The sequence below is a fragment of the Syngnathus leptorhynchus genome, chromosome 21 (assembly GCF_054491065.1).
Source record: "Syngnathus leptorhynchus isolate UIUO chromosome 21, UIUO_Slep, whole genome shotgun sequence".
Taxonomy (NCBI): Eukaryota; Metazoa; Chordata; class Actinopteri; order Syngnathiformes; family Syngnathidae; genus Syngnathus; species Syngnathus leptorhynchus.
The window spans coordinates 187723-215308 of NC_141215.1; the positions used below are offsets into that span (position 1 = coordinate 187723).

A 27586-nucleotide genomic window follows, 5' to 3' on the forward strand; every position below is an offset into this window, starting at 1 on the left:
GTTTTGTTAACTTTAACAATATGGTATTTGTGGGAACTAAGAGTCATAATGAATAGGGGCGAGATGAGTTGGCAATTTATATAGAACAGTCCTAAAATTATGCTGCATTGCGTTGATTTAAAAAAGATAAATTTGGCCTTTGCAGTGTGATCCGCTGTGTTGCATCTGGCCATGGAGAAAGTATGATGTTTATTTGTGTACTTTGTCAACAACCGATGTAGATGTTAAAGAATGAAATTAATAGCTTTATGTTGTACCGTTGCCATTGACCAAAGAATGTGTGAAATCTGTCACGTCTACTGATTGTGAAATGTGCGACAGAGATATATCTGTTGAGAAAAAAAAAACAAACAACAACATTGCTTTCAGAGAATGAAGTCAAGCGAAATTGTATATGTATCGACATGTCAAGATCTGGGGAAAAGCTGGTAAAAACTAAAATGCCTTTAAATATGAGTGACGACGATGATCTGACTGAAATTGATGCAATTGGAGTCCCAAGAGGAGTTCCTGATTAATACGAATTAATTGACCAAATTGCAGTAGGATGGGAGTCCTCCATTTGCTGCTGGTGAACGATGAACAAGAACGTTGACAGGATAAATTACATCCATTGCAACATGCTGAAATTGGGCAAACGGACACAAGCGGGATTTGAGGCAGGGCATGAACAGCTAGCCTTCCCTAATGGACTTCCAGAATCGCATTGCTTTTGATATGTTGTTGTCTGAGAAAGGGGGGGTCTGCGCCATGTTCGGAGAACAATGCTGTACCTTCATCCCCAACAACACTGCCCCTGATGGGAGCCTGACGAAGGCCATTGCAGGCCTGCGGTCCCTCAACATGAGGACGAAAGAGCACTCTGGTGGTTTATCTCCCGGGCTGCAACAAAACTTGCAGCAGTCGTAGAATTTGGAGATGCAATCCACTTATTGAAACAGTTTTTTTGTTCCTCAAATTACACCTTTCCTCTCAGTTCCAACAGGGCGATCGGCAGCAAATTTAGCATGCTTTAGCTGAAAATGTCGCTCCAAATTCCTCTTCTTGTTATTCGACAACTTCTCATTACAAATCAAACATGCAGGCAATGCTTCAGCATTGGCAATGAAAGCAAAAAGTTCAGTCCATTCTTTCTTAAAGCCTCTGTTCTCATCATCAATCTTTCTCTTTTTGCCTTTTGAATCCATGGCCCATCACTCACACACACTCATCACTTTGTTTACAACTCATCTGTGCTGTGACGCAGGCTATGACGCAATTTTGCTATTTGGCGTCATTCTTAAATTCAGTATTTTTAATATATTTACAACTACATACATTTTTAAAGCATAAGAATTCTTGTGTCATGATAACCATCTAAAAACCATTTTTAAAAAAACAACAACAAAAAAAAACCACACGTATTTTTCCATTTTCACGCATTTTTGCAAAACTCCAGGGAGCCGCTAGGGGCGTGCTAAAGAGCCGCTTGTCCGGGAGTTAATCCCAGGTAATCAGGCACCCTAAGGGAGAATCATTCCCCTGCACCAATGAGCCCCATAGTAGACCAGCTGACCTTGTTATATTATGACTGGTAGCCCATGTGACATGGACCTGAAGACTGAATGTCAGTGATTAATGGAATAAATGGAATCTGGTTGGCCTAAGCCTCCCAATTCCCTAACTTCAAGCCCTAACGCTAACCCTAAAACCCTAACAATAAGCAAACCCTAATAATTAACCCTTAACCTGCGAACCCGCGAACCGTAACCTCCTTATGTTAAAGGTAGTGGTCTCCAAACTTGAAGGCAGGCATCGAACAGGACCAGCAGATTGCCTCATTTCAGAATTGTTTTAGAAACCTTTACAGACGGTTAAAATCCACATCATAGTTTTGAGCGCATCTGTTCTGTGAGCGTTCTCCACCCCCCCCCCAACCCCCAACCACCCCCACTCCCTTTCCGCTCTGTGCCCCGTGCAATTTTAGGACTCGGACCACTGTCTAGTTCATCTGATCCCAGGCTACAGGCATAAGCTAAAAACTTCTGTTTTAGTTCGTCACCTGTGGTGAGGACTGTGGGGAAATGGACCGTCGAGTCAAAGCAGGACCTCCAACACTGCTTTGACTGCACCGATTAGGGTGTTTTTGAAGCTGCAATTTCAGACCTGCATGAATTTACTGATACTGTGATGTCATACATCAGCTTTTGTGAGGACTTGTGTGTGCAGACTATGACCTTCTGCACGTACAACAAACGGTGGTTTACACCAAACTTCAGGATGCTGCCCAAAGCCAAGGAGGAGGCCTACAGGTGTGGGGACTGTGACCTGTTCAGGCAGCCCAGGAACACATTGACCCGAGGGATCAGGAAAGCTAAGAAAAGCTATAGGCAGAGTTTGGAGAGACACCTCTCTGCCAATCCTAATCCCTCATCAGTGTGGAAAGGCCTGCGGAGCATCACGGGCTTCAAGAGACCAACCCCCCATCCTGTGGAGAACCCAAGGCTTGCAAACCAGCTAAACAGGTTTTACTGCAGGTTTGAACGGTCCAGCCACACAACGGGACCTCCTGCAGCACAATCAACTTCCACACCTCCCCCAACAACACCCCTGTTCACACCTCCATCTCCGTTATCACCTACTCTCTCTCTTTCAGAAGCCGCGCCAATACTTCAGATCCGTGAGGAGGAGGTGTGTCAGATGTTCCGGAGAAAGAAGGTCAGGCCCAGACGGCGTGTCCCCCTCCTGTCTGAAAGTCTGTGTTGAACAGCTGGCACCCACCTTTGCACAGATCTTCAACCATTCCCTGGAGCTGTGTGAGGTGCCCTCAAGCTTCAAAAGCTCCACCATCGTTTCAGTGGCCAAGAAGCCCGCCATCCTAGGTTTGAATGATTCTAGACCTGTCGCCGCATCTGTGGTCATGAAATCCTTTGAGAGCCTAGTGTTGAGCCACCTGAAGGACATCCCGGGCCCCCTGCTCGACCCCCTGCAGTTTGCCTAACGGGCAAACAGGTCGGTGGATGATCCGGTCAACATAGGACTGCACTACATCCTGCATCACCTAGACACCCCAGGAATGTATGCCAGGATCCTGTTTGTGGACTTCAGCTCGGCGTTCAACACCATCACTCCCGACATCCTACACCAGAACCTCGTCCAGCTCGCGGTGCCTGGCTCCACCTGTCAGTGGATCACCAGCTTCCTGACCAACAGGAGACAGCACTGGCGCCCCCCCCAGGGGTGCATACTCTCCCCACTGCTCTTCTCTCTCTACACCAACGATTGCTCCTCAGGGGACTTTTCGGTGAAGCTCCTGAAGTATGCGGACGACACCACTCTCATCGGACTGATCCGGGACGGTGACGAGACTGCGTACAGACAAGAAGTGGAGCAGCTGGTCCACTGGTGCAGCCAAAACCACCTGGATCTGTACCCGCTCAAGACCGTGGAGTATGTATGTATGAATTTACTCACAGCAAACTGCATTGACCAGGAATCAAACCCAAGCCTCCCGCGTAGCAGGCAAGAATCCTACCACTGGACTACCAATGCAACTTGTAGCAGCTACCTATCAGATTTTGGAAAGATGACTCTAGCCATCACAAACTGCTGTCGAACTCATTGGTTTTCTTTTTGTCAAACTGTCAAAGCGAATCTAATTAGAAACCAGAATTAGCTCTCACCAAAATGCTAAATAATGTTAAGGTTGACTTGGAAAAGGTGTCAATTATTGTCCAAATACGTTTCAATGGACACATGTAATATGGTAGCTCACAATATACTGTTGAACGGGGAGGAAACTTGGGTCTCACCGATAGCTGTCCCCGTCAATATTCTTTGGAGCACCCCATCTTACAGCCAGTGTCAAATATTGAACAGAGTCCGTTAATGATCCTAGGAAACGTCCTGACATGGTATGCGCTGCTTCTCACTCTCTGACGCCATATTTAGAGAACTGATGGCTGAGTCTACCGTGCAATGCACAAGGAAGTTGTGGAAGTACACATTGTCCCCTCAGCCTATTGAACAGAAGGCCTTTGAACTGCCACTTGCCATCACTGGTAATGGGTGCTCACTTAGGCTTGACAACTGGGGCTGATGTAGGAGGATGTTGTAGATACAAGGGAAAGGCGGCTGTTATACAGGAGTTTAAATCCACAATATATGCAGGGGTTTTGGTTTTGGTGAATCATCAGGCAGGATTCAGCAGGCGTTGGGGCTGGCTGCTGTCTCTGTGAGACAGGGTCGGTCCCAACCATGAACTTGAGAGTGAGGTATTATGGTGTCATAATTGTATGCTGCCTTTACGTCACATCACGTATAAACAATTCTGGAGTATCCACATTTTGACGAGGATTTTTTTCTATTTGTAATGTTAATCACGCATAATCACATTGGTGACCCATCAGACAAGATTAGGCAGGCATTGGTGCTGGATGCTCTCTCTGTGGGCAACACAGTACTGGAGTGGTCTAACAATAACCTTGAACTGCGGGCTGGTTGGCCGCTGTTACTTTTTTCCTTTGTCTTTTGGCTTTGCTTTGATGGCTACGCACTTATTGGCTTTCTTTGTGGCGCTGTTGTGTGGCAGCCTTATAGGAGCATAATGAGTTGTGTGTCTTTTATATACCCGCTCTGTGGTATGAATGCTGCTGGGGCCTGAATTTCCCCACCCCCGGGATCAATAAAGTTTCAATCAATCAATCAATCAATCAATCAATCAATCAATCAATCAATCAATCAATACATCAATACATCAATACATCAATACATCAATACATCAATCAACTGTCTGTGGCTTTGAAAACTGGGCAATATGACCATCCGGAAAGGTAAGTGTTTCTCTTTTTGTGTCAGATCAGCAGCAAAAGCCTAGTGTCTCAATGACATCCAGCCCTAAGTTTACAGTCAGCACCCAGATCTGCAACCAAAAAATTCAACAAAAGTTCTTTTTGGATAATATCAAGGTCACCAGTGAGTCACTCAAAATTTATGCTCACTCACCAGTGACAGTAATTTTAAAACTGAGGTCGAGACAGTCGTGCCGTTCCCTTTTTCCTTAGGTGTTAGCAGACTTGGACGTTTTTTTACCTAAATGTCAGTGGTTTTAAGGAAACCTATATTAATCACAATCTATTTTAGGGCAACGAATGTGCACAAATCATATTGAATGATGGTACTGGATGTATGAAATTAGTGGTCTCAAACAAGCCTATATTAATCACCATGTATTTTTATGCAACAAATGTGCAGAACTCATATTGAATAATGTACGTATATACGTATGTTTGGGTAAACTAGTAAGTAGCTAACATTGCTGTTGCTCCTTCTTGAGGCCCTAAACTAATCCCCATTCAATTCCATCCATTCCATCCATTATCTATACCACGGGGGGTCGCGGGCGTGCTGGAGCCTATCCGAGCAGTCATCGGGCAGTAGGCGGGGGAGACATTATAACTGGTTGTCAGCAATCACAGGACACACGGAGACAAACAACCATTCGTACTTGCACTCACACCTATGGGCAATTTGGATTACTCAATCCACTGACCAAGCTTGTTTTTGTAATGTGAAAGGAAAACCCATAGGTATGGGGAGAACATGCAAACGTCATACAGGGAGAGCCAGATCATAAGTCAAAAGTCCTTCTATGATAGTTAGTTAGTTAGTTAGTTAGTTAGTTAGTTAGTTAGTTAGTTAGTTAGTTAGTTAGTTAGTTAGTTAGTTAGTTAGTTAGTTAGTTAGTTAGTTAGTTAGTTAGTTAATCTATTGACAATATTATAAAACTTTGGGTCTAAACAAAAAAAGATACACATTACAAAATATTAAAATAAATACCACAATAGATTAAAATAAAAACAAAACACAAAAATCCTTGCTTCACAGTTTTCTGTTTTTCCAACGTTGACAGACAGGCATGTAACATTCGCAAAGTTGCTCTGTTAGTGCCCACAAAGAGTGAGCTCAGGTCCTTACACTCAAGTCCATATTTCTCTCTAATGTCTTGTGTGAGGGGACACACCAGTATGTGCTGTTCGTTCTGTATACCAGTCTCACATTGACATGTCCACTGCTCAGGTGGTGTGCGATTCCAACTTCCCATTTCCACACGTAATCTATGAGACAACCGAAACCGTGTAAAGGCTATCCTCAAATAGTCCTCGATGTAAGGTATAATGCTGGTGCTTGTATATAGTGGATGCACCGATAATTCTGGGTTAATATCTTTGTATGTCATAGGTGTCAAACTCTGACCCGCGGGCCAAATCTGGCCCGCAGTGTAATTCTATTTGGCCCGCGAGGCAATTTCAAATTAACATTAGAGCTGGCCCGCCGGTATTATACGGCGGCAGCGCTGTAACACTGCATTCATCGCTTGTACTACAAATCCCATAATGGTCTGCTGTTGCTTTGGCGCCCATACGTCCGTTCATGACTCCGCCTCATGCCCATATAAGTAGAATCCGTTTTCATTTTTTCCCAGAATGCACCTGAAATTGTCAAGATGTCGCTGCCTAGATTCGATACTATTGGCTTCCGAGCAGCTGTCCACAAACTAATGGGTGACGTCACGGATGTTACGTTCATTTCTTATATACAGCCTATGTGCACACCCTGCATCTCCGTGCCTCTCCCCCACACTGCGACCTCAAACGACAGCTGTCACTGTGTTACCCTACCAACAAATGGCGAAAAGAAAGGCAGAAAATGGAACTTTTCTGGACAGGTGGGAGACAGAATATCTGTTTATATGTATACAAGAGTTACAGACCTGTTTGTCTTGTTTGTGGAGCCAACGTGTCAGTAACTAAGGAGCACAATATTAGACGACACTATGAAACCAAACACCAGGACAAATATAAGGACCTGGACACGGCTCAAAGGAGCCAGAAAGTTAAGGAGATGAAAAGAGGTTTGATTTCACAAAAGAAAATGTTCACAAAAGCCACAACACAAAGTGAGGCTGCTGTAAAGTCAAGTATATCGTGGCACAAGAAATCGCCAAATCAGCTCGACCCTTTAATGAAGGAGAGTTTGTAAAAAAGTGCATGATGAAGGTTTGTGAACAAGTGTGCCCCGAGAAAAACCAAGCCTTTGCAAACGTAAGTTTGAGCAGAAAAACAATAGCTGACCGCACATGCGAGCTTGCCACCAATCTGCATGTCCAGTTGATGGAGAAGGGAAAATATTTTGTTTCTTTTTCCCTTGCTGTGGATGAGAGCACTGACGCGTTTGATATTGCGCAGCTGACTGTCTTCGTCCGCGGCTTGGAAACAAATCTGTGTGTTATGGAGGAGCTTTTGGGATTTAAACCAATGGATGGCACAAACACAGGGAAAGAAATCTTTGAGGAGGTTTGAAAATGTGTAACTGAAATAAACATCCGTGGAATAAACTTGTGGGAACAACCACTGATGGTGCGGCAACCATGAGTGGTAAAAGGAATGGACTGGTGGGCAGGATCTGTGAAAAGATGCGCGAAGAGAACTGTGCAGGTGAATTATCTGTTTATCACTGCATCTTACATCAAGAATCCCTGTGTGGTAAAGGGCTGAAGATGGAGGATGTTATGTCCACAGTAACACAAAGATCTCAATCACCGCCAGTTTAAGTCTTTTCTGGAATTTTCTATGCACTTTTTCTTGCTACTCCAAGGCCTGAATGGTTGATTTATTCATAGTTGTTATGTTATTTTATTTTCAAATTTATTAGCCTCTGTAACAAGCTAATTTTGACATTTACCTCAGAAGGCTGCAAACAAAAAGGAGGCATTCAATTTTTATTTAAATTGTATTTATTATGCCATTGATATGTTTTATTATTATCATTATTATGATTACTATTATTACTATTATTGTTAGTATTAGTATTATTAGTGTTATTATCAACTTGATTTTGCACGCCTGCACTTTTAAGTTATATAAGCCTTGGTTGTTCAATATTCATTGTAAAATCAAAACTTGTTTGATTCCATAATAAAAGGTTCATTTGTTCCACCTTGGCCCGCGGCTTTGTTCAATTTAAAATTTTAGCCCACTGTCAATTTGAGTTTGACACCCCTGCCGTAAGCCATCAGAGTGTCCAGAGTTTTGCATTTTATAGACACAATTGCCCCTGAAAACCCGTGCCAAGCAACTTGATGGCTGTTGTAAAAGTTTCCTTTCACAATTGACGTGGGAAAAAAAAGGCTTCAGCTTGAAAGGCTGGTATTCCCTGAACGTCTCCTATCCATGTCACAACCAGATCCGAAAAAGGCTTTCTTCCAAGACTTTTGGTGTTTCACGGAAACATGGCTATCATGAAACGTTATTGACAGCTTTTAGTGTGGTAGCACGAATTTGCCGTTGCGACCTGCATTTTGCTGTATCGAAGTAAATGTCATGAAAAGGGTAAAAACACTACATGGAAGCGCAATGTGTATGTAATGTTGGGTTATTTTACAAATAAAGACTGCTGCTTTGAGTTCAAAGGGAGCCAGGCTCTTTATTTACTGTACATAGTCTCCCCTCTAGCGGTAAGAAACGTGAACTACAAAGGTATGGATGACACCACACAATTTACGTTTCAAACTCGGGTTATAGTTTCAATGTCGGAGTTAAAACTAGGGCTGAAGTTTCCGAATGCCATACGTGATGGGTGTTGTAAAAGATTGCTTGAACGATTGAAGTGAATGTGTCGTCTTTCGGTGATCACAAAAACGCACGAGTTTTAGTGTGAGGGACCCGGGACCCAGGTCTGTATTAGTGCGCTTTGTTAGGAATAAACAATTGGTAAATTTGGTCTGATTGATCCACTGGTCTTCTCTTTGACAGAACGAACTCGCAAAATTGTTAGGTGCGCCAGTGTGTGGATTGGGAGTTGGGACATAGAAACTTGTGTTAAGTGTTGATCGCAATTTGGAGTCAGATCAATAGCTAAAAATCCGTATCCTAACAATTTCTTGGTGACCCCGACGTGATGTCAAGAGAAGGGTAATTGGCAACTCGTGGTCTATATCCAGGACACCGGACATCGTCTGGGACGCTGTCTCTCGGTCGGCGAACCGTTTGGATTAAGTGCACAACGTTGAGCTGGTACAACGTCTCCTCAACCCTGAGCGCTCATCACTGATAAGGTAAGCAGAATACCTGTTACTATAAGTCGAAATTCTGCAAATTGAAAGAGGAAATTTAAGAGGAGACTGTTGTTCAGATCAAATAAAGTGTGCAAGAAGTTAAGAAACATACGGTGAATAAGTTTGGAACCTACGTGTGTGACGTGTACGGTAAAGTCAGGGACTTACGCGTATTACGGATAGGTCTGGGACCTAGCTTCGTCGTGGTGGACAAGGGTACGTTGACGAGCGTATTCAAATAGCCAGGTTTTTTGAGATCCTGGGAGAAGTGAGGCCTCCCAAACACATCCGGTGGTAACAGTTCCTCCTGTGAGAGATCAGACCTCTAAAATATCCAAAATGAATCAAATTGGGGGGAGTGTGTGTGTGTGTGTGTGTGTGTGTGTGTGTGTGTGTGTGTGTGTGTGTGTGTGTGTGTGTGTGTGTGTGTGTGTGTGTGTGTGTGTGTGTGTGTGTGTGTGTGAGATGAGAGGAGTGCGTGTGCTGAGAGGAATGAATGGAGTGAGATAGTGTGTGTGATAAGAGGTGTGTGTGCGCTGAGAGGAATGAATGGAGTGAGATTGAAAGAATGTATGCAATGTGGTAGCGCAAATTGTGAGTGGCATTGACAGAAAGAAAGTGGCAAAGGAGCGTGTGAGACACCGAAAAGTCTTCGCGAAATTGGAAGCTGACAAATTGTTTCAGGGTTTTTCAACAATTTGGGACATGGAACGTCTCTCACGGCAATTGCAGCAAAAAGAGGGTCAGGTGCTGAAAAGAAAGCTCTCCTTAGAAGACCAGCAGAAAGGGGCCGGCTGGCGTGAGCGCAAGGTGCTTGAGAAGCACAGAGAGAGAGGAAGAGCGACGCTCTTTGCACAATATGGCAACAGCTGCAACAGCTTTGTTTGCCACTCAGAAGAAACTGCCCGTAGAAAGTGTTGTTAATGTGAGAAAAGCAGAGGAGGCAAGGTGTGGCTGAACAAATTTTTGGCTCTGATGAGTGGGCAGACCTGCACACTTGGTGACATTCGCCAGATGTTGGCAGGAGCATGCTCCCTAGTGCAATTACAGGCGATTGAGGAAGCAGCAGGCACAGCGAGACTGGGGAGGGAGGTGCCCTTGCCACCAGTAGCAGCGCCCCTGTTTGAAAACATTAAAATGACTTTCCCACAACCTACCGATCTGGCCCCCACTATGTGTCCCTATGATGTGAAAATGTCACCTGCCCAACATTATGTAACATGTGTGGAGAGTTGGATTGAAACCACAGGTCGCCATCCGACTCTCACGCACGAGGCAGAGGTGCTCTTCCGGACAGCGCTGGTGGATGGACTTCCGCCAGATGTGAAGAAGCAGCTAATGTCAGACCCTGACATTCTGGTTTGTACCGAGGAACAATTTAAACGTCATCTTTTGCATCACTGCAGAATGTTTACTGAGTCACAAGCTAAAGTTGATAACGAGACAGACGCATTATCCAAACTGTTGTTTAAATTACAGTTGGCAAAAATGCATGGTAAAGCTAAACAGTCTAAATCACAGAAAAAGGAAATGCAAATGTCACAGGCTCCTCAGGTGGTGGGACGCGGAAGGGGCCAGTTCCGGGGCGGATACAGAGGCCGGGGAGGGAATGCACCTGCTTACCCGGGAGGGCAACATACAAACCCCATTCGCCCAACGCATGCTTCATCTGCGGCGAAACCGATCACTGGGCAAGAGAATGCCCGCAGTATCGACCGCACGGAGACGCCCGCCCAGCCGGAGGCCCGCCACATCAACCCGAGGCGCCGATGCAACAAGCAGCGCCCCTACCGTCTGGTGGACGGCCCTGGCAACAGCCACAAGCACACGGAGGTCAGTACTATCAACATGATGATCTCTGGTGTGGACAATTTGAATAGGGATGCCCGGGGAGCCAGAGAAGCAGTGGCCCGGCGGAGCCAATGCTTCATGTGACAGTGGAGGGAAAACCTGTGCAGATGCTGGTGGACACAGGAGCAACGTATTCATCAATAAACACTGCCCTTCCTGTATCCTTACTGTCAAAGAAAACAACAACTTTAGTCGGCTTCTCGGGAAAACCACGAAGTCTGCCTTTTACCAAACCACTTGAAACTGTGATCACCCGGACAGGGTGTAGACTGTGGCACAAATACATCCATTCCACAGACACTCCGATCAATTTGATGGGGAGGACTTGTTGTCAGCCGTTGAAGCCAGAATTCTGTGTGGGCCAGAGGGAGTGATTATTCAATTTCCAGATGGCGTCAGCATCCAGTGTTCACAACAAATACAACAACATGGTCAGTGGCTGATGGCGCCCCTACCGACAGAAGCAGAAACTGCAACCATCTACTGGGCCAGGCTGGAGCCAGAGACCCCTGCTGGTGGTGGTGTGTTTTCGACCTACCTACTGTGGAAACCTTGGATCTGCTCACTGGCGCCATACCACCCACCTGTTGATCCTTTGCATTGCACTCTATATTAAAGCCGAAAAAGTGATGATGTATATCGGGATTTGTTTGAAGAAATTGAAGGGCACATGTGGGATTTAACTTCATCACGTATTTTGATTGGTAAAGAGGGAGTTGCAGCGGCAACTGAACTGACACATGAACAAATGCAGTGGTTCAAAATGACAGAGAAAGGGGTGCCACACATTTCGCTGGCTATTGCCCCAGGACACGAGGCCAGACAATTAGGCTCAATGGTCAAGCAGTTGTTGCAACAGACCGATTGGCGGAAAACTCACATTCCTAATTTGTACTGGTCTGAGTTTCAGAATGCACACCAAATTAAACAACCCATGGCAGACACAGGATTGCTGGAGATGATGTTGGTGAACCGCGGTCCAGTAATCTGGACGGGGAACACCCCGACTCCTGTTTGCCTCTGTCGCTCTCACATGCCGATCTGTGTGCCGCCCAGGATGCCACGTCCCCGGAACAAAAATCAGTCTGGGTGGCAGCAAAGGCTGTCAAACAATCAGATGGCTTGTGGGTAGGACCCAAAGGCCAGCCCGCTCTTCCGGAAGGAAGGCTAATGGCGGAGGTCCTGTCACAGGCACACACAACTTCCCATGTGGGTCCCCATCCCATGATGATCCATCTTCGAAGTTGGTGGGATCCCAGACTCTCGGACATGGTCTGGAAATTCGTTGCGGATTGTGAGTCCTGCCAGACATTCAATGCACGTCCTACGTTGAAGCCTAAGCCCGGCCTGTTTCAGCCGACCCCGTGGTCGGGAGCAGAGGTGATCATTGATTTCACCGACATGTATACAAGAGTGAATGGGAAACGCTTTTTGCTTGTGTTGGTTGACGCTTACTCAGGCTGGCCTGAGGCATATCCGTGCTCGAAAGAAGATTCTGCTGCTGTGATCAAGGCTTTGATCACCAATTGCATCCCCACACATGGTTTTCCGGCCCTGATCCGCTCTGACAATGGTACACACTTTAACAACAAAGCCTTGGCCAAGGTGGAATCAATTTTGGGTTTGAAGCATCGATTTGGCTGTGTCTACCATCCTCAGAGCCAGGGCAAAGTTGAACAAATGAACCGGACGTTGAAGGAAAAACTGGCCAAAATTATTGCTCAAATGAAAATGAATTGGCTCCAAGCGATTCCGCTTGCCTTGTTGTCTGTGCGGCAATCTGTTAACAGGCACACTGGATTTGCACCGTTTGAATTGATGACAGGTCGTCTAATGCCGGGACCAGCAACGACGCTCGTCCCACCGGAGGATGTTACGGTACCAAATTTGTCTCATACAGCATACTGGTCCTATTTGTCTGCTTTGGTGTCCAGTGTTTCTGCACAGATTGGAGAGAAATCCGCTGCGGCGGAGGAAGGCGTGTCGGTGGAGAAACAGCTCACATGTACACGTGTACGTCCGAGTCATCTCCAGAAAGTGGACGGAGCCCAGGTGGAAGGGCCCCTTTTGTGTCTTGGCCAGGACGTCTCACGCGGCCCAGCTCGACTTCAAAGGACGCCGGTGGTATCACTACTCACACCTACGTCTGGCCCCAGAGTTTGTTCCGTCAGGATGAAGGTATTCCTGTTTGGCCGTGTCCCGGACCCGTCCAAGGGGGGGGGGGCAGAAAGAGAAGGAGCAGCAATACGGAAAAGTAAAGGGGAGGGCTCGAAAGGTTTTTCGGATTTTTCAGAATTAATTTTAGTAGTGCTATTTTTATTAAGTTGTCTTTTTGTGTGGACATTGATGACAATTGATGAGACCATCCAGCAGAAAACGTCCCAGATTCAAATTTCACCCACCTATAGACAATATTGATGCAGAGGAAAAGTAGTTTATGAAGCTGAGGTGAACACAACAGAAGAGCTCTCACGAGAGGAACAGGGAGGTTTGAGACAGAGATGTGACAGCGGAAATTGGCAAATGTAAGTCACGTTACAGGACAAATTGGAAAAGTACCAGAGAAGGGTGTGGAGGAAGCAAATTGAAAAGGTAAGGGAAGTATTGGATTTAGCACCACCAGACAGAGAAGGGACATGTATTCATTTGTAGTTGCTTCATGTCATGGACAAAAGAAGTTAACATATGGAAAAATGTGGTTGTTTATTTTATTTATGGTTTTTCAATGCTTAGGGAATGAGTTTGGTTTGTCCTCGGTTGAGAGGGCATTGGAGAGTCACGGCATACAATTATTCACTAAAAAAGAAAGCCCGTTTTTGACAACCATGTTGTTAGAGATGTTCCGACTCTAACTTATTGTGCAAGAACCACACGAGACAGTATGCCCTTTTGAACACTTGCACGTGGAGAACTTGTTCGTCATTATAGATACAACAATGTCCGAACAAATTCTGCAAGTGGAGAATTTGTTCGTTGCTGTAGACACAGCAATGCCCGAACAAAGTCTGCCGTTGCATTCATGCAAGACAGTATTTATTGAGAGAAGAAGGGTGGGGGTGACAATTTACATGTGTGGTGGCCAAGGTGGGGGTGAAACACCTGGCCTCTGATCACATCATAGCGGGGGATGTTTTACGATGTTGAGTAGACAGAACAACTTTGATTGCGTCTTCTACAATTGGTCAATCAGTGCAAAAGATCTTAGCACTTTGTTCTACTCCTTTGTTAAGACAGGACAAGCTTAGGTTAATTATTACTGATTACATTCCAACATAATATGATCAACCTAATCTATTCAACCCTAACATATGTGACTCAACAAAATATGACATGTTTAAAGTTAAAGGGAACCGGCATAAGTATTGGGACAATAGATTCCACATGGTGCAAATTCAATTTGTCACTGACTGTAACCTCTCCTCTCTCTCGTGCAGACATCTGGTTGTGGTGTGGTGATGACAAATTATATGATCGCTTGCCAAAGAATGCATCAGGTATCTGTGCCCTTGTGTCTTTGATAATTCCTGTGGTGGTTGTCCCCATTGAAATACAGAATCTCAATTGGGACCTGGAGTCCCCATTGGCGGAGCTCCTGAAGCGAGCCAAAAGAGACGTTTTGCCCCCGTGGTTGAGCGACGACGATCCAACATATATTGACGCTATAGGAGTGCCCCGAGGTGTACCAGATGAGTATAAACTCGTTAATCAAGTGGCCTCGGGATTCAAAAGTATCTTCCTATGGATCACCCCCAATAAAAATGTAGACCGTATTAATTACCTTCATTACAATGTCCAACGACTGGGTAATTATACAGCTGAATCGGAAGGACCGATAGCGCGCTGTTTTGCAAAAGAGGCCCAGAGAGGGAGTTCCGGACGATAACACCTCAAGGTCGGTGAGGAACGAGAACAAAGAACAACACCACGTCCAGGTGGTCGGGCTTCGAGAGGAAAAAACCCAACTCCTGACCACAGTGATGACACCTCGACGGGGAGGAGATGACCATCGACCAATAATCACACAATATTTTGCATGCTTTAATATTCATATTGTGGTTCTTTAAAACTGGGCAACCCGGAAGAATGTGTCGTCTTTTGGTGGTCACAAAACCGCACGAGTTTTAGTGTGAGTGACCCGGGACCCAGGCCTGTATTAGTGTGCTTTGTTAGGAATCAACAATTGGTAAATTTGGCCTGATTGATCTACTGGTCTTCTCTTTGACAGAACGAACTCGCAAAATTGTTAGGTGCGCCAGTGTGTGGATTGGGACATAGAAACTTGTGTTAAGTGTTGATCGCAATTTGGAGTCAGATCAATAGCTAAAAATCCGTATCCTAACAAGTTTCAATGTCGGAGTTAAAACTAGGGCTGAAGTTTCCGAATGCCATACGTGATGGGTGTTGTAAAAAAATTGCTTGAATGATTGAATTGAAAAAAAATAAAATAAAATAAAAGCTTACAGCGCCTGGTATTCCCAGGCGGTCTCCCATTCAAGTACTAACCAGGCCCGACCCTGCTAAGTTTCCGAGATCGAATGAGATCGGACGTTCTCAGGGTAGTATGGCCGTAAGCCATCAGAATCTCCAGAGTTTTGCATTTTATAGACACAATCGTCCCTGAAAACCCGTGCCAAGCAACTTGATGGCTGTTGTAAAAGTTTCCTTTCACAATTGATGTGGGAAAAAAAAGGCTTTCAGCACCTGGTATTCCCTGAACATCTCCCATCCATGTTTTGCAGGCTGGCGCCCCCTTGGCTCCCCAGTGAGTTCCTAGCCCCCCCCCCCCCCTAAACACTCCACCAGTAACATTTTTGTCTCACACTTAATATTAATGGGATGGATGTGCTTGGTGCAGGGACACAAGCTTCTCAACATCAGGCTGGAACTCACTAAGAAGAAGTCGTAGATCCCCGCGGTCAGTAATTTTCAGTCGGTTTCTTTGCTTGGAAAGAAGCAAGGCGACTGCACTGAAGCCCCGTTCTATTAAATATGATGTTGGGAAGGCAATAAAGTACATCTTGACCTTGTTCCACAGCACTTGATAGCAGTCAGAGATTTTTTTTTGGAACCAAAAATCTTGATATGACTTTTTGAACTTTGGCCTTAGCTCAATGTCATTTTGAATTGAAATCAGTTCTTCCTCTGCCACTCCAGTTTCTTCACCGTCGACATTTAGGAATGGATTGATCACCCAGTCTGGTATTTCAAGCAATAAAATGTCCTCAAATCTACCACTCGAACTTCTGACTTCGACTTCGACTTCAGACTGCCGCCCCCCTACCGCCCCCTTCTTCCTCACCGCCCCCCCAGATCTTCCCACCGGTACCGCCCACTTTGGGAACCACTTCTGTACATAGTCTCGCCTCAAATTTTTGTCTTAACTGTTGTTATTGGTAACATTCTGGTCGCCTAAGGCAGAGGGACCGTGTGAGACTTTTCCTGCATTATGACATCTTTCCGCAGGTTTTTCACTCACACATTAAAATTGATCTACGTAAATTGCGTAAATGATGTTTAGCCGAGCATGTTTTACAGAACACTAATGATTTTGAAATGATGATCGAAAATGCTTTGCAAGTGATGGACACAATGATGTGCTGTTTCTGTGTTTAGATTTTGTTGTTGTTTTTCTTTCTTCATTATATTTTCTTACTTATGTTTTATTGATCGGGGTGGGCATAATCATATGATAAACAGGAGGGATATGTTAGGGTTTATAAACTATCTTGATCGTATAATTATGTTGAGATGTAGACTAGAATGATGAACTTTGTTTGAACCTTTTACCTTTCCTTGACTCTGAAAAGTTTAACCATTCAGTTGTTGAAACTTTCCAAATGGTGTGGAAACATCCTTGTTTACTTAGTCATCTAAAATGCTCCACTAGGTTTTATTTCCAAGACCTCGTAAAACAATAAACTGGGACCCTCTGCACTGGTTAACCATTTGCTGAGGTGACCACCAACTGGGACCCTCTGCACTGATTAACCATTTGCTGAGGTGACCACCAAACATGTCAAATGTCACCCCCACCCTACTTGTTCTCAATAAATATGCTCTTGTAAGAGACTAACGGCTGAGTCTGTTAGGACATTGCTGTACCTACAGTAACAGACAAGCTCTCCACCTGCAAGTGCTTAAAGGGCATACTGTCTCCCGTGTGGTTCTTGCAAAATAAGTTAGAGTCAGAACATCTCTAACAGGTGTTGTAAAAGATTGCTTGAACAATTGAAGTGAAAAAAAATAAAATAAAATAAAAGCTCACAGCACCTGGTATTCCCAGGCGGTCTCCCATGCAAGTACTAAGTAGGCCCGACCCTGCTAAGCTTCCGAGATTGGACGAGATTGGGCGTTCTCAGGGTAGTATGGCCGTAAGCCGTCAGAGTCTCCAGAGTTTTACATTTTATAGACACAATCGCCCCTGAAAACTCGTGCCAAGCAACGACGGTACTTGATGCCTGTTGTAAAAGTTTCCTTTCACAATTGACGTGGGAAAAAAAAGGCTTTCAGCACTGGTATTCCCTGAACGTCTCCCATCCATGTAACAACCAGGTCAGAAAAAGGCTTTCTTCCAAGACTTTTGGTGTTTCACGGAAACATGGCTAACATGAAACGTCATTGACAGCTTTTTGTGTGGTAGGACGGATCTGCCGTTGCGACCTGCATTTTGCCGTATCAAAGTAAATGTCTTGAAAAGGGGAAAAACACTACATTGGAAGTGTTTTTCCCCTTTTCAAGACATTTGACTGCTGCTTTGAGTTCACAGGGAGCCAGGCTCTTTATTCACTGTACATAGTCTCCCCTCTAGCAATAAGAAACGTGAACTGCAATGCTATGGATGACACTACACAATTTACGTTTCCAACTCGGGTTATAATTTCAATGTAGGAGTTAAAACTAGGGCTGAAGTTTCCGAATGCCATACGTGATGGGTGTTGTAAAAAAACTGCTTGAACGATTGAATTGAAAATAAATAAATAAATAAATAAATACATAAATACATAAATACATAAACGCATAAACAAATAAAAGCTTACAGCACCTGGTATTCCCAGGCGGTCTCCCATCCAAGTACCAAGCAGGCCTGACCCTGCTAAGCTTCCGAGATCGGACGAGATCGGGCATTCTCAGGGTAGTATGGCCGTAAGCCATAGGAATCCCCAGAGTTTTGCATTTTATAGACACAATCGCCCATGAAAACCGGTGCCAAGCAACTTGATGGCTGTTGTAAAAGTTTCCTTTCACAATTGACGTGGGAAAAAAAAGGCTTTCAGCACCTGGTATTCCCTGAACGTCTCCCATCCATGTCACAACCAGGTCCCAAAAAGGCTTTCTTCCAAGACTTTTGGTGTTTCACGGAAACATGGCTATCATGAAACGTTATTGACAGCTTTTTGTGTGGTAGCACGAATTTGCCGTTGCGACCTGCATTTTGCTGTATCAAAGTAAATGTCATGAAAAGGGTAAAAACACTACATGGAAGGGCAATGTGTATGTAATGTTGGGTTATTTTACAAATAAAGACTGCTGCTATGAGTTCACAGGGAGCCAGGCTCTTTATTTACTGTACATAGTCTCGCCTCTAGTGGTAGTACATGCAAGTACTAACCGGGCCCGACCTTGCTAAGCTTCCAAAATCGGACGAGATCAGGCTTTCTCAGGGTAGTATGGCCGCAAGCCATCAGAGGCTCCAGAGTTTTACATTTTATAGACACAATCGGCCCTGAAAACTCGTGCCAAGCAACGATGGTACTTGATGCCTGTTGTAAAAGTTTCCTTTCACAATTGACGTGGGAAAAAAAAGGCTTTCAGCACTGGTATTCCCTGAACGTCTCCCATCCATGTAACAACCAGGTAAGAAAAAGGCTTTCTTCCAAGACTTTTGGTGTTTCACGGAAACATGGCTATCATGAAACGTTATTGACAGCTTTTTGTGTGGTAGCACGGATTTGCCGTTGCGACCTGCATTTTGCCGTATCAAAGTAAATGTCATGAAAAGGGTAAAAACACTACATGGAAGCGCAATGTGTATGTAATGTTGGGTTATTTTACAAATAAAGACTGCTGCTTTGAGTTCAAAGGGAGCCAGGCTCTTTATTTACTGTACATAGTCTCCCCTCTAGCGGTAAGAAACGTGAACTACAACGGTATGGATGACACCACACAATTTACATTTCAAACTCGGGTTACAGTTTCAATGTCGGAGTTAAAACTAGGGCTGAAGTTTCCGAATGCCATACGTGATGGGTGTTGTAAAAGATTGCTTGAACGATTGAATTGAAAAAAATAAAATAAAAGCTTACAGCACCTGGTATTCCCGGGCGGTCTTCCATCCAAGTACTAACCAGGCCCGACCTTGCTAAGCTTCCGAGATCGGACAATCGGGCGTTCTCAGGGTAGTATGGCCGTAAGCCGTCGAAGTCACCAAAGTTTTGCATTTTATATAAACAATCGCCCCTGAAAACCTGTGCCTAGCAACTTGATGGCTGTTGTAAAAGTTTTCTTTCACAATTGATGTGGGAAAAAAAAGGCTTTCAGCACCTGGTATTCCTTGAACATCTCCCATCCATGTTTTGCAGGCTGGCGCCCCCTTGGCTCCCCAGTGAGTTCCTAGCCCCCCGTCCCCCCACAGACACATATGGAAACAAACACCTCTTTCTTGATATTTGGTATGCTGCAATTTGAAAAGAGGTTAAACACTGATGTGTATTTCACAAATAAAACCCAATTTAGCAAACCAATTCATTTTTTAACTGTTTTAACTGTTTCAGCAACATAGAATGGTAAAGACCTAAACACTCCACCAGTAACATTTTTGTCTCACACTTAATATTAATGGGATGGATGTGCTTGGTGCAGGGACACAAGCTTCTCAACATCAGGCTGGAACTCACTAAGAAGAAGTCGTAGATCCCCGCGGTCAGTAATTTTCAGTCGGTTTCTTTGCTTGGAAAGAAGCAAGGCGACTGCACTGAAGCCCCGTTCTACTAAATATGATGTTGGGAAGGCAATAAAGTACATCTTGACCTTGTTCCACAGCACTTGATAGCAGTCAGAGATTTTTTTTTGGAACCAAAAATCTTGATATGACTTTTTGAACTTTGGCCTTAGCTCAATGTCATTTTGAATTGAAATCAGTTCTTCCTCTGCCACTCCGGTTTCTTCACCGACGACATTTAGGAATGGATTGATCACCCAGTCTGGTATTTCAAGCAATAAAATGTCCTCAAATCTACCACTCGAACTTCTGACTTCGACTTCAGACTGCCGCCCCCCTACCGCCCCCTTCTTCCTCACCGCCCCCCCAGATCTTCCCACCGGTACCGCCCACTTTGGGAACCACTGCTGTACATAGTCTCCCCTCTAGCGGTAAGAAACGTGAACTGCAACGCTATGGATGACACCACACAATTTACGTTTAAAACTCGGGTTATAGTTTCAATGTCGGAGTTAAAACTAGGGCTGAAGTTTCCCAATGCCATACGTGATGGGTGTTGTAAAAGATTGCTTGAACGGTTGAATTGAAAAAAATACAATAAAATAAAAGCTTACAGCACCTGGTATTCCCAGGCGGTCTCCCATCCAAGTACTAACCTGGCCTGACCTTGCTAAGCTTCCGAGATTGCGTGTTCTCAGGGTAGTATGGCCGTAAGCCATCAGAGTTCCCAGAGTTTTGCATTTTATAGACACAATTGCCCCTGAAAACCCGTGCCAAGCAACTTGATGGCTGTTGTAAAAGTTTCCTTTCACAATTGACGTGGGAAAAAAAAAGGCTTTTAGCACCTGGTATTCCCTGAACGTCTCCTATCCATGTCACAACCAGATCCGAAAAAGGCTTTCTTCCAAGACTTTTGGTGTTTCACGGAAACATGGCTATCGTGAAACGTTATTGACAGCTTTTTGTGTGGTAGCACGAATTTGCCGTTGCGACCTGCATTTCGCTGTATCAAAGTAAATGTCATGAAATGGATAAAAACACTACATGGAAGCGCAATATGTATGTAATGTTGGGTTATTTTACAAATAAAGACTGCTGCTTTGAGTTCACAGGGAGCCAGGCTCTTTATTTACTGTACATAGTCTCCCCTCTAGCGGTAAGAAACGTGAACTACAACGGTATGTATGACACTACACAATTTACGTTTCAAACTCGGGTTATAGTTTCAATGTCGGAGTTAAAACTAGGGCTGAAGTTTCCGAATGCCATACGTGATGGGTGTTGTAAAAAAATTGCTTGAACGATTGAATTGAAAATAAATAAATCTTCACCTTCACCTTCATCTTCTTCCGCTTATCCGGGGTCGGGTCGCGGGGGCAGCAGCTTTAGGAGGGACTCCTAGACCTCCCTCTCCCCAGCCACTTCCTCCAGCTCATCCCGGGGGATTCCAAGGCGTTCCCAGGCCAGCCGAGGGACGTAGTCTCTCTAGCGCGTCCTGGGTCGTCCCCGGGGTCTCCTACCGGTGGGACATGCCCGGAACACCTCCCCAGGGAGGCGTTCAGGAGGCATCCTAATGAGATGCCCGAGCCACCTCAACTGGCTCCTCTCAACGTGGAGGAGCAGCGGCTCTACTCCGAGTTTCTCCCGGATGACTGAGCTTCTCACCCTATCTCTAAGGGAGAGCCCGGACACCCTGCGGAGGAAACTCATTTCAGCCGCTTGTATCCTGGATCTTGTTCTTTCGGTCACGACCCATAGCTCGTGGCCATAGGTGATGGTAGGAGCGTAGCTCGACCGGTAAATCGAGAGCTTTGCCATTTGGCTCAGCTCTCTCTTCACCACGACGGACCGGTACAGAGTCCGCATTACTGCCGACGCTGCACCGATCCGCCTGTCGATCTCGCGCTCCATCCTGCCCTCACTCGTGAACAAGACCCCAAGATACTTGAACTCCTCCACTTGGGGCAGGCTCTCATCCCCGATCCGGAGAGGGCATTCCACCCTTTTCCGACCGAGGACCATGGACTTGGATTTGGAGGTGCTGACCCTCATCCCGACCGACCATGGACTCGGATTTGGAGGTGCTGACCCTCATCCCGACCGCTTCACACTCGGCTGCGAACCGCTCCAGTGAGAGCTGGAGATCACGGACTGAAGAAGCCAACAGCACCACGTCATCTGCAAAAAGCAGTGACGCAATGCTGAGGTCCCCAAACCGGACGCCCTCAACGCCTCGGCTGCGCCTAGAAATTCTGTCCATAAAAATTATGAACAGAATCGGTGACAAAGCGCAGCCTTGGCGGAGTCCAACCCTCACTGGGAACGAATCCGACTTACTGTCGGAAATGTGGACCAAACTCTGGCATCGGTGATACAGGGACCGAACCGCCCTTATCAGTTGGCTCGGCACCCCGTACTCCCGAAGCACCCTCCAGAGAACCTCCCGAGGGACACGGTCGAACGCCTTCTCCAAGTCCACAAAACACATGTGGACTGGTTGGGCGAACTCCCATGCACCCTCGAGGATCCTGCCGAGGGTGTAGAGCTGGTCCACTGTTCCACGGCCAGGACGAAAGCCACACTGCTCCTCCTGAATCCGAGATTCGACCTCCCGACGGATCCTCCTCTCCAGCACCCCTGAATAGACCTTACCAGGGAGGCTGAGGAGTGTGATTCCCCTGTAATTGGAACACACCCTCCGGTCCCCCTTCTTAAAGAGGGGAACCACCACCCCAGTCTGCCAATCCAGAGGCACCGTCCCCGATGTCCACGCAATGCTGTAGAGGCGTGTCAGCCATGACAGCCCCACAACATCCAGAGCCTTTAAGAACTCCGGGCGGATCTCATCCACCCCCGGGGCCTTGCCACCAAGGAGTTTTTTAACTACCTCAGTGACTTCGACCTCCGAGATTGGAGAGTCCGCCTCAGAGTCCTCAGGCCCTGCTTCCACAATGGAAGGCGTGTCGGTCGAATTGAGGAGGTCTTCGTCACCGACTCACGACATCCCGAGTCGAGGTCAGCAGCACACCATCTCCACTGTAAACAGTGTTGACCGTGCACTGCTTGCCCCTCCTGAGACGCCGGATGGTGGACCAGAATTTCCTCGAAGCCGTCCGGAAGTCATTCTCCATGGTCTCGCCAAACTCCTCACACGCCCGAGTTTTTGCCTCAGCAACCGCCGAAGCCGCGTTCCGCTTGGCCATCCGGTACCTGTCAGCTGTCTCCAGAGTCCCGCAGGCCAAAAGGCCCTATAGGACTCCTTCTTCAGCTTGACGGCATCCCTTATCGCCGGTGTCCACCAGCGGGTTCGGGGATTGCCGCCACAACAGGCACCAACAACCTTAACGGCCACAGCTCCGGTCGGCTGCCTCAACAATGGAGGCGCGGAACAAGGTCCACTCGGACTCAATGTCCCCCGCCTCCCCGTGGGAAAAGCTCTGCCGGAGGTGGGAGTTGAAGCTCTTCCTGACAGGGGATTCTGCCAGACGTTCCCAGCAGACCCTCACAGAGCGTTTGGGTCTGCCAGGTCGGACCGGCATCTTCCCCTGCCATCGGAGCCAACCCACCACCAGGTGGTGATCAGTTGACAGCTCCGCCCCTCTCTTCACCCGAGTGTCCAAAACATGCGGCCGCAAATCCGATGACACGACTACAAGGTCGATCAACGAACTGCGGCCTAGGGTGTCCTGGTGCCAAGTGCACACATGGACACCCTTATGCCTGAACATGGTGTTCATTATAGAAAATCCGTGTCGAGCACAAAAGTCCAATAATAGAACACCGCTCTGGTTCAGATCGGGGGGGCCGTTCCTCCCAATCATGCCCTTCCAAGTCTCACTGTCATTGCCCACGTGAGCATTGAAGTCACCCAGTAGAACGATGGAGTCCCCAGAAGGAGCGCTCTCCAGCACTTCCTCCAGGGACTCTAAGAAGGGTGGGTACTTTGAGCTGCCGTTCGGTGCATAGACACAAACAACAGGACCCGTCCCCCCACCCGAAGGCGGAGGGAGGCTACCCTCTCGCTCACCGGGGTGAACCCCAATGTGCAGGCGCCCAGCCGGGGGGCAATAAGTATGCCGACAGCTGCTCGACGCATCTCACCGTGGGCAACTCCAGAGTGGAAGAGAGTCCAGCCCCTCTCGAGAGGGCTTGTACCAGAGCCCAAACTATGTGTGGAGGCAAGTCCGACTATGTCTAGTCGGAACCTTTCTGCCTCACACACCAGCTTGGGCTCCTTTCCAGCCAGAGAGGTGACATTCCATGTCCCTAGAGCCAGCCTCTGCAGCCGGGGATCGGACCGCCAAGGTCCCCGCCTTTGGCCGCCGCCCAGCTCACTATGCACCCGACCCCTTTGGCCCGTCCTATAGGTGGTGAGCCCATTGGAAGGGGAACCCATGTTTTCTTTTCGGGCTATGCCCGACCGGACCCCATGAGCGAAGGCCCGGCCACCAGGCGCTCGCCTTCGAGCCCCACCTCCAGGCCTGGCTCCAGAGAGGTGCCCCGGTGACCCGCGTCCGGGCGAGGGAAAACGACATCACATGATTTTTTCATCATAAGGGGTCTTCTGAGCCGTGCTTTGTCTGGCCACTCACCTAGGACCCTTCTGCCATGGTTACCCTACCAGGGGCATGAAGCCCCAGACAACATGGCTCCTAGGATCATAGGGGCACGCAAATCCCTCCACCACGATAAGGTGACGACTCAAGGAGGGTGAAAATAAATAAAAGCTTACAGCACCTGGTATTCCCAGGCGGACTCCCATCTAAGTACTAACCAGGCCCGACCCTGCTAAGCTTCCGAGATCTGACGAGATCGGGCATTCTCAGGGTAGTATGGCCGTAAGCTGTCAGAATAGCCAGAGTTTTGCATTTTATAGACACAATCGCCCCTGAAAACCCGTGCCAAGCAACTTGATGGCTGTTGTAAAAGTTTCCTTTCACAATTGACGTGGAAAAAAAAGGCTTTCAGCACCTGGTATTCCCTGAACGTCTCCCATCCATGTCACAACCAGGTCCGAAAAAGGCTTTCTTCCATGACTTTTGGTGTTTCATGGAAACATGGCTATCATGAAAAGTTATTGACAGCTTTTTGTGTGGTAGCACGAATTTGCCGTTGCGACCTGCATTTTGCCGTATCAAAGTAAATGTCTTGAAAAAGGGAAAAACACTATATTGGAAGTTTTTTTCCCATTTCAAGACATTTGACTGCTGCTTTAAGTTCACCGGAAGCCAGGCTGTTTATTTACTGTACATAGTCTACCCTCTAGCGGTAAGAAACGTGAACTGCAACGCTATGGATGACACCACACAATTTACGTTTCAAACTCGGGTTATAGTTTCAATGTCGGAGTTAAAACTAGGGCTGAAGTTTCCGAATGCCATACGTGATGGGTGTTGCAAAAGATTGCTTGAACGATTGAATTGAAAAAATAAATACATAAATAAATAAATATTAGCTTACAGCACCTGGTATTCCCAGGCGGTCTGTCATCCGAGTCCTAACCAGGCCCGACCGTGCTAAGTTTCCGAGATCAGGCGTTTTCAGGGTAGTATGGCCGTATTCCGACAAAGTTTCCAAAGTTTTGCATTTTATAGAAACAAATGCCCCTGAAAACCCGTGCCAAGCAACTTGATGGCTGTTGTAAATGTTTCCTTTCACAATTGACGTGGGAAAAAAAAGGCTTTCAGCACTGGTATTCCCTGAACATCTCCCATCCATGTAACAACCAGGTCCGAAAAAGGCTTTCTTCCAAGACTTTTGGTGTTTCACGTGAACATGGCTATCATGAAACGTTATTGACAGCTTTTTGTGTGATAGCACGAATTTGCCGTTGCGACCTGCATTTTGCTGTATCAAAGTAAATGTCATGAAAAGGGTAAAAACACTACATGGAAGGGCAATGTGTATGTAATGTTGGGTTATTTTACAAATAAAGACTGCTGCTTTGAGTTCACAGGGAGCCAGGCTCTTTATTTACTGTACATAGTCTCGCCTCTAGTGGTAGTACATGCAAGTACTAACCGGGCCCGACCTTGCTAAGCTTCCGAAATCGGACGAGATCAGGCGTTCTCAGGGTAGTATGGCCGCAAGCCATCAGAGGCTCCAGAGTTTTACATTTTATAGACACAATCGGCCCTGAAAACCCGTGCCAAGCAACGATGGTACTTGATGCATGTTGTAAAAGTTTCCTTTCACAATTGACGTGGGAAAAAAAAGGCTTTCAGCACTGGTATTCCCTGAACGTCTCCCATCCATGTAACAACCAGGTAAGAAAAAGGCTTTCTTCCAAGACTTTTGGTGTTTCACGGAAACATGGCTATCATGAAACGTTATTGACAGCTTTTTGTGTGGTAGCACGGATTTGCCGTTGCGACCTGCATTTTGCCGTATCAAAGTAAATGTCTTGAAAAGGGGAAAAACACTACATTGGAAGTGTTTTTCCCCTTTTCAAGACATTTGACTGCTGCTTTGAGTTCACAGGGAGCCAGGCTCTTTATTTACTGTACATAGTCTCCCCTCTAGTGGTACGAATCGTGAACTACAACGGTATGGATGACACCACACAATTTACATTTCAAACTCGGGTTACAGTTTCAATGTCGGAGTTAAAACTAGGGCTGAAGTTTCCGAATGCCATACGTGATGTGATGGGTGTTGTAAAAGATTGCTTGAACGATTGAATTGAAAAAAATAAAATAAAAGCTTACAGCACCTGGTATTCCCGGGCGGTCTTCCATCCAAGTACTAACCATGCCCGACCTTGCTAAGCTTCCGAGATCGGACAATCGGGCGTTCTCAGGGTAGTATGGCCGTAAGCCGTCGAAGTCACCAAAGTTTGTCATTTTATATAAACAATCGCCCCTGAAAACCTGTGCCTAGCAACTTGATGGCTGTTGTAAAAGTTTCCTTTCACAATTGATGTGGGAAAAAAAAGGCTTTCAGCACCTGGTATTCCCTGAACATCTCCCATCCATGTTTTGCAGGCTGGCGCCCCCTTGGCTCCCCAGTGAGTTCCTAGCCCCCCCCCATGATGGCTGTTGTAAAAGTTTCCTTTCACAATTGATGTGGGAAAAAAAAGGCTTTCAGCACCTGGTATTCCCTATACATCTCCCATCCATGTTTTGCAGGCTGGCGCCCCCTTGGCTCCCCAGTGAGTTCCTAGCCCCCCCCCCCCCCCTAAACACTCCACCAGTAACATTTTTGTCTCACACTTATTATTAATGGGATGGATGTGCTTGGTGCAGGGACAAGCTTCTGAACATCAGGCTGGAACTCACTAAGAAGAAGTCGTAGATCCCCGCGGTCAGTAATTTTCAGTCGGTTTCTCTAGTCGCTACCTTCTAGCGGTAAGAAACGTGAACTGCAACGCTATGGATGACACCACACAATTTACGTTTCAAACTCGGGTTATAGTTTCAATGTCGGAGTTAAAACTAGGGCTGAAGTTTCCGAATGCCATACGTGATGGGTGTTGCAAAAGATTGCTTGAACGATTGAATTGAAAAAATAAATACATAAATAAATAAATATTAGCTTACAGCACCTGGTATTCCCAGGCGGTCTGTCATCCGAGTACTAACCAGGCCCGACCGTGCTAAGTTTCCGAGATCAGGCGTTTTCAGGGTAGTATGGCCGTAATCCGACAAAGTTTCCAAAGTTTTGCATTTTATAGAAACAAATGCCCCTGAAAACCGGTGCCAAGC

The 27586-nt window shown here is 46.3% G+C and overlaps 2 non-coding genes and 5 pseudogenes across 2 annotated transcripts; all 7 read right to left on the minus strand.

Moving 5' to 3' along the window:
• Positions 1–15399: 15399 nt before the first annotated feature.
• On the minus strand, positions 15400–15518 carry LOC147039886 (5S ribosomal RNA; annotated as a pseudogene).
• A 1685-nt stretch (positions 15519–17203) lies between these two features.
• Positions 17204–17322, minus strand: LOC147039887 (5S ribosomal RNA; annotated as a pseudogene).
• A 653-nt stretch (positions 17323–17975) lies between these two features.
• LOC147039888 (5S ribosomal RNA) lies at positions 17976–18094 on the minus strand. The gene has a single exon (XR_015063245.1). It is a non-coding gene; the product is annotated as a 5S ribosomal RNA (ribosomal RNA).
• Positions 18095–19241: 1147 nt separating this feature from the next.
• On the minus strand, positions 19242–19358 carry LOC147039889 (5S ribosomal RNA; annotated as a pseudogene).
• Positions 19359–20490: 1132 nt separating this feature from the next.
• On the minus strand, positions 20491–20599 carry LOC147039890 (5S ribosomal RNA; annotated as a pseudogene).
• A 4009-nt stretch (positions 20600–24608) lies between these two features.
• On the minus strand, positions 24609–24727 carry LOC147039891 (5S ribosomal RNA). Its single transcript, XR_015063251.1, has one exon. It is a non-coding gene; the product is annotated as a 5S ribosomal RNA (ribosomal RNA).
• Positions 24728–26583: 1856 nt separating this feature from the next.
• LOC147039892 (5S ribosomal RNA) lies at positions 26584–26700 on the minus strand (annotated as a pseudogene).
• Positions 26701–27586: the final 886 nt, after the last annotated feature.